Source organism: Callithrix jacchus, chromosome 9 (genome assembly GCF_049354715.1).
Source record: "Callithrix jacchus isolate 240 chromosome 9, calJac240_pri, whole genome shotgun sequence".
Lineage (NCBI taxonomy): Eukaryota > Metazoa > Chordata > Mammalia > Primates > Cebidae > Callithrix > Callithrix jacchus.
Genome location: NC_133510.1, coordinates 34,009,438 through 34,021,561, shown reverse-complemented (window position 1 = coordinate 34,021,561; position 12,124 = coordinate 34,009,438). Strand labels below are relative to the sequence as shown.

Here is a 12,124-nt window from a genome sequence, read left to right as displayed (position 1 = left end):
CTGCATCCTGATCTTGCACTTCTAGCTTCCAGAACTGGGAGAAAATAAATTTCTGTTCCTAATCCACCTGGTCTATGGTATTTGTTACAGCAGCCTAGCAAACTAATACGCTACTTCATACAATTTATGTAGCTATTCTCCTAATGTTAAATGCCAATTTCTTTTTTAAAAACAATGTTATAATCTCTGTAAAGAAATTCTTATCAGACTATTGGCTATCTCCTCAGAAGAATCTTTAAAATATTTCCCATTACAAAAATAACATACATTTATTTAAGAAAATCAGAAAATAGAGCAAAAAAAAGTAGCAGAATGTCATTATTCAAATACAAAGATAGTTATGTTTATTGTATTTCTTTCTAATGTTGCATTTTCTTATTTAGACACTGTGATGGTTAATTTTATGTGTCAACTTGACTGGGCCATGGGATGCTGAGTTATTTGATTTAACATTATTTCTGACTGCATCTCTGAGGGCAGTTTCTGGAGGGGACCAGAAACAGAACTCATGGCCCCGAGTAAAGAAAATGCGCCTCCCCAGTGTGGGTGGGCATCCTCTAAGCCTTTGAGGGCCTGAATAGAACAGAAGTGTGGATGAAGGTTGGATTTGTCCTTTGTCTGACTACCTGAGCTGAGACAGCAATCTTCTCCTGTCTGGCAGACTCCTGATTCTCTGGCCTTCAGACTTGAACTGACATTTGTACCATCAGCCCTCCAACTCTTAGGTCTTCAAACAAAACCGTCAGCTCTCCTGGGTCTCCAGCTTGCAGATGGCAGATTATGGAACTTCTCAACGTCTATGATCACATGAACCAAATCATATCATAAATCTTATATATAATACATATATGTGTATGTTTATATGTATAAACTATATATATGTATATCTAATATACATGTATATAAATACACATGTCTTTTTAAGTTTAACCTTGATATACATACATATATATATATATATATATATATATATATATATATATATATATGGAGAGAGACTATAAGCCATAAACATATATATATTCTGTTTCTCTGAGAAACTTTGACAAATATAGGTACTTTAAAGGTACTCTAAACAATAATTGTAACCATGTTTATGACTTTTTATTTTTCTTTATAAATTTGACATACCATCATCACCATGACCTCATATTATTGCTATCATTGCATGCTCTTAAGAAGTACTTTAGCCGAGCGCAGTGGCTCACGCCTGTAATCCCAGCACTTTGGGAGGCCGAGGCAGGTGGATCATGAGGTCAAGAGATCGAGACCATCCGGTCAACATGGTGAAACCCCGTCTCTACCAAAAACTAGCTGGGCATGGTGGCACACGCCTGTAATCCCAGCTACTCGGGAGGCTGAGGCAGGAGATTGCCTGAACCCAGGAGGTGGAGGTTTCGGTGAGCCAAGATCGCGCCATTGCACTCCAGCCTGGGTAACAAGAGCGAAACTCCGTCTCAAAAAAAAAAAGAAGTACTTTAATGGCTCCATAGTAAGGAAGTTCATTAAGAAAGTAAAACTAAGCCTTCCCTGGCCATAACTTTCTTTGCATCTGGTGTTTAGACTTTTACTACTATACAGCTTAAGCTACGGAAATGAAAGAGAAAGAAAGAACAGAATAAAGAAAAGAAAGAAAGAACAGAAGAGAGAAAGAACAAAAATAAAAGAGAAAGAGAGAAAGAAAAGAAAGGAAGGAGGGAAGGATGGAAGGAAAGAGAGATGGAAGGAAGAGAGAGAGGAAAGGAAAAGGAAAGGAGAAGAAGGAAAAGGAAAGGAGAAGGAAAAGGATGAGAAAGGAAAGGAAAGACATCAGGTTAAACTGATGGCCGTTCATTTCTCTGTCACACAACAGTCCATGGCAGGCAAGGCCTTCCTCACCCTGCCCCCCTCTTGTGTGCCCCAGTTGGCTATTCTAGGTCTCATTATCTCCCATCCAGCAGGGTGTGGAGAAAGGACCAGGTGAGTGCCCTCACAATCCTTTTAATGGCAAGACCCAAGAGTGGCACACATCACTTCTATCATACGTCATCGACCTTAACTTAATCTTGTGACCACATCGGCAACAATGGAGGGCTGGATCCTATACTTCCCATAAAAATAAAAAAAAATTGAAACAAATGAAATTTATTGCACAAACATTGTGTGATCGAGACTTTAAGCAGTTACTTCATTCAATATTCTCTGACTAGGTATCATCAGGTTGGTAGCTGTGGGTCACCAAGCCACTGGAGAGGCTAAATAACCTTACCAAGGTCTCAGCCTCTCCTTTATTCAGCCAAAACCTAATTGCAACTCTGCTTGATTCCAAAACTACTGTTCTTCCTGCTATATTATTTTTTCTTTATTAAAATCCTAAACATTAAAATTTAAGACTGTAAAGCATTTTCTTCCAAGAGTTCTAAATTTTTAAAAAATAATTCTTAGTGAAATAAATAATTTCTGTTATGCCTCCAAATACAGGTTTAGTAGAAATATCATCATGTAGTTTTAGAATAAGTCTGTCTCTGGACTTCTGGGACTAGTTAAGAAAATAACTAGTATTTATAATTCTTCCATTTGTTCTCACATAAATTATGAAAGTGATATTTGTTTTTCAAATATTTCCAGGTCTTAGAGAATAGACCTTTTTGTGACAGAGGAAACTGGGAAAAAATATCCCCCCAGACTATTCACACAAAAAATAGTGATATTATTTTGCAAGGGGCAAGGTCAAAGGGAAGAATTCTACTCTTTCTTCATATGATGAGAATATGGAAACTAATAAGGCAATCAACTTCATGACTTTCTGCTGGAAAGACAACAGGAATTGGAGCACCCAGGTTCACTGTCACATACAGGATTGAAGCCTTCACAGCTGACACTCAACTTTTCAGGACACAAGGGAACAAAAGGGAGGAATTTCTCTCTGTAGGGCATCAAGGAGTTTTGTAAAAGGGGGATGGGGTCTTTCAACTAGAGACATGAAAGAGAGCTGCAGAGAGGAGACACTAGAATGTTCTCTTTTTGGGAAACTGAAGCCATAAACAAACCCTCCCCTTCCACTGGTAAAGAGTATAAGTAGAATAGATAAAGGGACAGCCTCTGCTCTCTTTCATACTACATTGCTTTTTTGAGAGTCACTGCAGCTTAAGAAAATAACTTTGTACATTTCCATTATAGAGGGTTTGGTCTGGGGAAGACAGTCAGGACAGTAGGTACTCAAGGAAAGGATGGTGGCTGCTCTCCAAACATCTTCCCAGGGCTACAGAGCAGGGGGTGGGTGGAGGTGGAGGTGGAGATCAATTGTTTAGATGAAAACCTCCAGCCGTGCTTTGCCCCCCACCCTCCCCCTATCACGCATAATAAGCTTGGAGCTTCCTTAAGGACAGAAATGAAGAAACTCCTTCATGCTAGACGACATGCATGTGGTAAGCCCAGCTAAAAGTAATAGGCACATGAACAAAATGTTGAGGACTTAGGATTCCAGGTGCCTCTCAGTGAAAGGCAATGGTTAATTGAATAGAATACACACTCATTAAATAATACAAGTCGGCCAGGTGCAGTGGCTCTGCCTGTAATCCCAATACTTTGGGGTCTGAGGTGGGTGGATCACAAGGTCAAGAGATCCAGACCATCCTGGCCAACATGGTGAAACTCCGTCTTTACTAAAAATGCAAAAATCAGCTGGTTGTAGTAGGCATGCCTGTGATCCCAGCTACTCAAGAGGCTGAGGCAGGAGAATTGTTTGAATCTGGGAGGCAGAGGTTCCAGTGAGCTGAGATCATGCCACTGCACTCCAGCCTGGGCAACAGAGCAAGACTCCATCTCAAAAAAAAATTTAAAAAAAGACTACAACTAATTTTTTTCTTTAGAATTCAACATTAGCTTCTAAAAGACTCCAACTGATTATGTTTTATTACCTGGTTTGTTACACATCTATTGTGAAGTGCTATTAAATTATAATGAATTAGTTTTCCCTCCACAGAAGTGTCACCTGAACATACTTAGCTGGCTCATCAGTGCCACAAATATGTAATTATTTATCTTATTAAGTAGTTTCATTACCTTTTACACACTGCAAAGTGCTTTTTCATTAGTTTTACCTGAAAAAAAAGAAATAAACTACTGTAAAGTGAAAAGTTCTTAGCTACGGTTATCTACTCAGAAAATTCCAAAGTTTCTTGGGCCTCTAGATCCTGCTAAGAATTTTGCCTTTGATCTACAGATCAAAGCCTACAGCAAGAATCTCATTAAAACTATGAAACTTTGCCATAGAAACTAAATGTAAACGGAGAATGCTACATAAAATTTGGGGGGTTTTATGGATCCTCAGAAAGCTAGTCTATGGAACCCCAGATTAAGAAACTCTGGATTTTCAAAAAGATTTTGAAAATTCTTGATAAACTATATACAACAATAAATTTTCTGATACTTTACACTTGACTTTTTCAGGTATTTATGCAGAAGGCATGCATCTATCATTGTAATGGCAAAGATAACAGAGGTAATTTCGATCAGGATTTTGTTAATTTAAAAAGAAATAATGTCCTATCCCTTCAATCTTTCTACATCAACCAAAGATACATTGTGTAGTTTCTTCCCAGGTAAATTTTACATGAAAAGAAGAAATCACTCTGGTCACTGCAGCAATGTCAAATCCTAAAGAACTGAGAAAGCATGTTGTATCCTGAGATATATTGGGAGCTTACTCTTTGCTAGACATTATGCTAAGCACTTTACATGCATTTTTACATTTGATTCTCAGAATAAGCATATAAGAAAGTTACTCATGTATTTTTTTAATCTGCATCTTACATAGAAGGAAATTGAGAGGAACACAGTAATTTGGCTGAGGTCACACTGTTGATAAATGATGATGCTGGAACTCAATTTTTCTTTTGCAATTTGGCAGCCAGGCAAAAGTCATCAGAAACAGGTGTCTTATCTAAAGTTCCATGAAAGAGGGGCAGTTTTTATTTCAAGGAAACAAATGACATAAATCAATTTGCACCTGCCCTTGATTTTGTGCCAATTTATTTATAATGAATTGTGAAGGTAGCCCTAAATTCAGAGAATTTTAAATAGTCTTAAATCAGGTATGTAACATGCAATCCCAGTTGTCCAGAAAAGAGGCCAAAGGCAGAACAATAAATCTTTTCCACAGCAAAATTATCACAAGGGTGTGTGGAGTCTTCCAGTCTCGAGGACTCTTCCCATTTAAATGGAAACTGCAAATCACCGGGTTATCATGTGGTATAAGTCATGAGTCTATCAATCTCTTTCACTCTTCATTTGCCTTAGATTGATTTGACTTTGTGATAATGCATCGCTCCGATCACCCCGTGCCATTGTTGATATGAAGTCTCCAGAGAAAACTACAAACAGACAAAGAAGGCTGGCAGCTCAATCTTAATAGAGTCTTAGGATGAAGAATAGCAATATTTGGGAGCATCACCAACATGATAGCGGTGCCCAAGAGAACTTTCAAGATATGAGCCAGCAATAAAATATGTGTAGAAGTGAATGGTAATGCAGAAACTGAAAACAAATTATTATAACCACTCCAGTTCATCACAAAGTTTTGCTCCTAAGAATATAATACTCAGATGCCTACTGAGCTAAATATGCACGACAGTGGTTAATCAAGTTGAAATACAGGGTTGGGTTTGCATTTGTGAGACGCTAAAGTCCAGAGCAGTTGAATTACTTGAAATCTCACTGAAAATTGGTGGCGGTAGGACTTATTCCAATGTCTGTCTACTATACCTCATTCCTATTCTAGTCTATTCTAGACCAGGTATCAGCAAGCTTTTTCTTTAAAAGTCAAATAGCAAATATTTTAAGCTTTTAGTTCATTTTGTCTCTGTAGCAACTACTGGGGTCTGCCATTGTATCATGGAGGCAGCCATAGATAAAAATAATGAATGGGCACATGTTCCAATAAAACTTTATTTGTAAAACAGACAGCTGGTCAGATTTTGCTGGCAGAAAGTAATTTGCAACTCCAGACTACGAATTTCAGCTCTGCCATTCGTTAATTATAGGTTTTGATTTAGTCAGTAGTCTCTTTCAACCTGATTTATCCCCCAATGAAGTATACTATTTTCCCAACAGTGGAAGTAATCATTCTCATAAGTTGTTGAAAATGGCTTTCGATAGAATATAGTTTGGGGAATAACACTCTTTAGATTTATAAAATCATATAAAAATATTTGTGTGTATGTATGTAAATGTACATGTATAATTTATTGACACCTGTAATGTGCTACATACCCTAGCAAACACTTTACAAATAACAAATATGATCCTAAAAGGTATCTTTTAGTATAGATGCCAGGCGGTTGAAAGATTAGTGAACTTGCCAAAGCTGCATAGCACCCAAAATGTGGAACTGAGATCAGTTGCTCCTTAAAAGCTTCACTCAGACCCCTACACTATGTTGTCTTTCCATTGTCCTGATGAGGACAAAGTACTGATTTTCTTGGGAGTTTCATGTATGTGGTTACAAGACATTTTTTGTGGCAGACAACCTTCCGCCCTTACCCAAACTGCACTGGGCCACATTTTTCCAGTGAATGAAGCAACAGCACTAAAAGTTAGTGTTCATGGCTCTTGTGTGCTCTCATTCTAGTCCTGCTTCCTTTTACTTTCAGTTACAAACAATGACTGTTAAGAGGACTTTGGCCTTAGAAATTTTCCCTCTACCAGCAAGATTTGGGGATCTCTGAAGAACAGAAACACCTGGGGGCTCTGTCCGAGGAACAGGAATGGAAGAAGCAAAAATATATATTATCAAGGCCCCAGGTAAGAGAAATAGCCAGGGAGGGAAACCACTGGGGCTGGGTTGGAAGAGGGCTCCACGTGAGCCAGCATCCAAAGAATGCACTGAAGACCTTCTGGAGCCCAGAATTGCAAGGGAAGCCCTCATTGTTTTCCTCATGGCTATTATTTCCCAGGAAGAAAAGGGTAATACTTAAAAGCAGCACTTTTTTCCCCAATAAAGTAAATGCAGCAGAGTCTAGGAATTTATTTTGCTTACAGTTTGATTTCCTGGCCTGTTAATTTCTCAGAAAGAAAAGGAATTTGAAAGTGAGAAATATTTACTTATGTGGGAATAAATATGCATGAAAATGCTAAACAAAAGTGCAAAACCAGTATTTATACACATTTGCATGAATTTTAAAGCAATATGAATCAAGAAAGCTCTAATATTATCATTCTGACTCTTTATAATGGGACAGATAATAAAGAAATATATATACTTATATTTTACTCTATGTATGAATAGATGCATATTATGTCAAAGAATTTCTTTATGAAATAACTATTTTCTTCTTGTAAACTAATAAAAACAGTTTGAGATGATCAAAATTAAGGGATCAAGCTAGTGAATAACAAAGTAAAACATTCTAATCTGTATATGTAAATGAGGTAACAGCAACACATTCAACATCTGTTAAATTCACAAAATATGATATTCATTTCATAAGGTTTAAAATACAGGCATGAGTATTATGAAGAGGAATATAACTGCACAGAGAGAACTCTATTTGACATTTTTTCATTTCATATTTACACTCAGCTGTATGTGTAAATAAACAGGTATTTTAATATCTGTACCAAATGAAAAAATATATTGCACTAGCCTGAGCTTTGATGCACATGGTTTATATATGTAGTTTAATTTTGAAAAGAAAATGATGGAGAGCCTGGAGATTATCAAAGTTATACCTAGAGAAATGAGAAATTATCACCTTAGCCACCTTCCCTGTTGAATAGAAGTCTGGAAATGCCTTCATTTTATGTCAACAGAAAACACACCCTTGCCTGGTAAATGGTTACATATCATAAAATATAGATTGTCTCTAATTAACAGAGAGAAAGACATTGCCTTTCCAAGTCTGGTATGTTGCCTTTCCAATTATAGGTATGTTATCCTATAATTTTGTCACAACTGATCTTTATTTAATTGTTCCTATTTTAAGGATTATTTATCTTGTTTTTACCTCCTTGACTGCCTCCTTCTAGTGTATTATAAATTGAAACCACTATTAGCAACATCACTAATTTCCCCTAAAGATCATCTGAGCTTTCAAGCTGAAACATTGCACTCAGTATTTTATTTTTCATAAAATTGAAATGGTTTTAGATGGATAATTTTTATCATCTTTAATGCAAGCCTCAAAGGTAGCCTGTTTTTTTTAACAAATAAACAATTGCTTGGACTCAAATTTTTAACTGCCATATTTCAAAGAAAAGATAATGCTAAAAGGGTGTTCGTTATAACAATTAAGCCCTTGTTCAATGAAAAATAGACTCGTAAGCTGAAGGCCAGTAAACTTCACAAGGTATGTAACAAATCATATTTCAATTTAATGAACACAGATTTTTTTCTTCCATGTTTAGTATTTGTCACTTAGATGCATAAATAGAGAACTAGATTTGGAATAAATAAAGCATAGTGATAATTTGTGACAGCTCTGATCAATCATATATATATGCACTGTGATTACATGAAATGAAAGGGCCATCCACATGTAAGGCTGATAAATGGCTCCAAGTCCAAAAAGATCTGTAGACCAGCTTTCTTTCTCTTTCACCTGGAAAAAAAAAAAAAAAAAAAAAAAATATATATATATATATATATATATATATATATATATATATCAACTGCTTAACTGGAAAATCTTTACCTAATATTTCAAATGAAATTTAAAATATTACAGTGCTAGATGATGTTCAATCATTAGGATTAAACACAACAAGATAACAAATATTATTAAAAAAGAAAGAATTAAAACTAACTGTATGTGACACAGTTCATTAATGGGGAGGAGACTTGCCTGGCTGATATAGAGAAGAAATGATATGGTGCAGAAAATGATAAAATTGACACTTTACAAAAGAAGACATATATGAGGCCAACAAAACTATGAAAAAATGCTCATCATCACTGGTCATTAGAGAAATGCAAATCAAAATGACATTGAGATACCATCTCACACCAGTTAGAATGGCGATCATTAAAAAATCTGGAGACAACAGATGCTGGAGAGGATGTGGAGAAATAGGAACACTTTTACACTGTTGGTGGGAGTGTAAATTAGTTCAACCATTGTGGAAGACAGTGTGGTGATTCCTTAAGGATCTAGAAATAGAAATTCCATTTGACCCAGCAATCCCATTACTGGGTATATATCCAAAGGATTATAAACTCTTCTATTATAAGGACACATGCACACGAGTGTTCATTGCAGCACAGTTTACAATAGAAAAGACCTGGAACCAACCCAAATGCCCATCGATGATAGACTGGACAGGGAAAATGTGGCACATATACACCATGGAATACTATGCAGCCATAAAAAATGATGAGTTCATGTCCTTTGTAGGGACATGGATGAAGCTAGAAACCATCATTCTCAGCAAACTGACACAAGAACAGAAAATCAAACACCTCATGTTCTCACTCATAGGTGGGTGTTGAACAATGAGAACACATGGACACAGGGAGGGCAGCATCACACACTGGGGTCTGTCAGGAGGAACTAGGGTAGGGACAGCAGGGATAGGGAGTTAGGGAGGGATAACATGGGGAGAAATGCCAGATATAGGTGATGGGGAGGAAGGCAGCAAACCATATTGCCATGTATGTACCTATCCAACAAACTTGCATGTTCTTCACACACACCCCAAAACCTAAAACACAATAAAATATGTGTGTGTGTGTGTGTGTGTGTGTATATATATATAAACCAAAAGCTACAACTACTTGTTGGAAGGATGAGAATGGAGTATTTACTCTGCTGGCAATGGGGAGCCATCTTGACAGGGACTTAGGTGATGCAGACAACATTTCTGAAGAGTGATCTGGCAGCTGTTGGCAGAAGAGACTGAACAGAGAAGGTCTGAACATACATAGGCTTGCAAGAGAAGAATAATCTTAGTGGCTAAAGAGCACTAATGAGAAGTTGCTGAACATAAGCACTGGCAGGGGTTATGACCAAGTGTGTTAGTTCATTTTCACACTGCTATAAAGGTTTTACCTGAGACTGGGTAATTTATAAACAAAAGAGGCTTAATTGACTCATAGTTCCACATGGCTGAGAAGGCCTCAGGAAACTATGATCGTGGCAGAAGGTGGAAGGGAAACAAGACATATCTTACAGTGGCAGCAGGAGAGAGAGAGAGAGATTTTGAAAGGGGGAAGTGCCAGACACTTATCAAACAAGCAGATCTCATGAGAACCCTCCCTATGATGAGAACAGCATGGGGAAACTGCCCCCATCATCCAATCACCTTCTACCAAATTCCTCCCTCAACATGTGGAGATTACAATTGAAGATGAGATTTGGGTGGGGACACAGCCAAATCATATCAGCAGAAAAGGATGTTTTCAGAGATATTATGAAGGAAAACTTGACAGGACGCCTTTCAGTTCAAAAAAAAATTGAGAAGATTCTAGAATTAACAACTGGGGAAGTGACTTGGAAACAGGAAGGGCTACTTCTGCAATCAGTTGAGATGGTATAAATTGTGAAATAATAACAGAATCCCCAGATCTCCTATTCACAAAACAACAAAGTGTTTGTTGTTATTGTTTCTGTTGTCCACTTACACCACCTGTCCATGGTGGTCAGGTGGCCTCTGCTCCTCCTTAACAGCCTCACTCAGGGTCACTGCTGATAGCTGCTGCAGAACCAAGAGAGAAGGGGAAACACATACTGTGTCTACAGCTTCTGCATAGAAGGGACACGAGACTTCCTGTTATGTTCCACTAAGAAAAGCAAGTCACATGGCTCTGCCTGGCTTCAAGGTGATGGATGCTGGTGATTAGTAGTTTAACATATCAGTTTCTCCTTTTGTGATGAGTCTTTTGTGTAAGAATTTTTAGACTCTGTTCTGTAAAATATGAAAAGCAAATTTATTGCCTTCATCTCTTAGAGACAAATAAATAAGTGTACCTGAGTCAATGTGAGAGAAAATAGAAATGTGTAGAAGTGATAAAGAATATCCCTAGCTATGTAGTCAGTTTCATAAATATACAATCTTCTATGTAGTCAGTTTTATAAATATACAATCTTCTAAATTTCATAAATATACAATCTTGGTTTGCCATTTAATAGGGCTTTCTACAAATTAGTTTCATATGGCTGCTGCAACAGATAACCACAAACCTGGTGTCCTCACATACCATACATTAATTCTTACAGTTCTAGAGGTTAGAAGTTCAAAATCTGTTTTACTGGGCCAAAATCAAGGTGGGTGTCAGGAGGGTTGTACTCCTTTTATAGACTGTAGGGGAGAATCTGTTCCTTGCCTTTCCAGTTTTTGGTGGCTGCTGACATTTCTTGGCTTGTGATTGCATGATTCCAGTCTTTGGCAGTGGTAAGCCACTGTAGATTTCAACAGGGACTTGTATGATGCAGGCAACATTTTCTGAAGAGTGATCTAGCAACTGTTGGCACAAGAGACTGAACAGAAAAGGGTCTGATTGTAGGGTCACAAGGGAAGAATCATCATAGTGACTCAAGAGCACTAATGAGAAGTTGCTGAACTTAAGAGTTGGCAGTGCTCATGGTGAGGAAAGGATGTTTTGAAAGATACTGCCATTGTCTCCATGGTCACATTGACTTCTCCTCTTCAGTGTAAATTCTCTCTCTGCCTCTTTCTTGTAAATACTCCAATTATTACATTTGGGCCCATCCTGATAACCCAACATAACTGTCTCATCTCAAAATCCTTTATCTTTCCACATATGCAAAATCATTTTTGCCATTCACAGGTTCCTAGGATTAGAACTTCCTTATCCTTGGGTCATTATTCAGCCTACAGCACTCATTATGGAATTACTTATGTGGCTTCCACTGTGTTTAGATAAGCACAGGAAATAAAATCAACCAAAGCATCATTAGCATAGAACTATGCTCTAAAATGTCAGCCATAAGAAGTCTCTGAAAGAATGTTCCAATATGAGGAAGCAAGGCATAATTTTGTGTAAGTTTAGGAGGAAAGATCAACTAGAATTCATCTAGCTTTAAAAATAGTTGGTCAAAGATGATTCTTGTTGTTTTTGTTAACTTTCTCAAAATCACTGAATTTATTTATTCAGAAACTATTTTAAGTTTTTAAAAATTTTTTAAAT

The 12,124-nt window shown here is 37.2% G+C and overlaps 1 long non-coding RNA gene across 2 annotated transcripts in view; it reads right to left on the bottom strand.

Moving 5' to 3' along the window:
- Positions 1–225: 225 nt before the first annotated feature.
- Positions 226–12,124, bottom strand: part of LOC118144140 (uncharacterized) — a 66,724-nt gene continuing 54,825 nt past the window's right edge. Inside the window, exons 3-5 of one of the 2 annotated variants that reach the window (XR_004728699.3) lie at positions 8,493–8,579; positions 4,045–4,082; positions 226–797 (exon numbers count right to left, since the gene is read on the bottom strand). This is a non-coding gene — a long non-coding RNA (uncharacterized LOC118144140). Of the gene's footprint in view, positions 798–4,044; positions 4,083–8,332; positions 8,580–12,124 lie in introns of those variants that run through there. The other variant, XR_004728697.3, reaches the window with a different exon arrangement.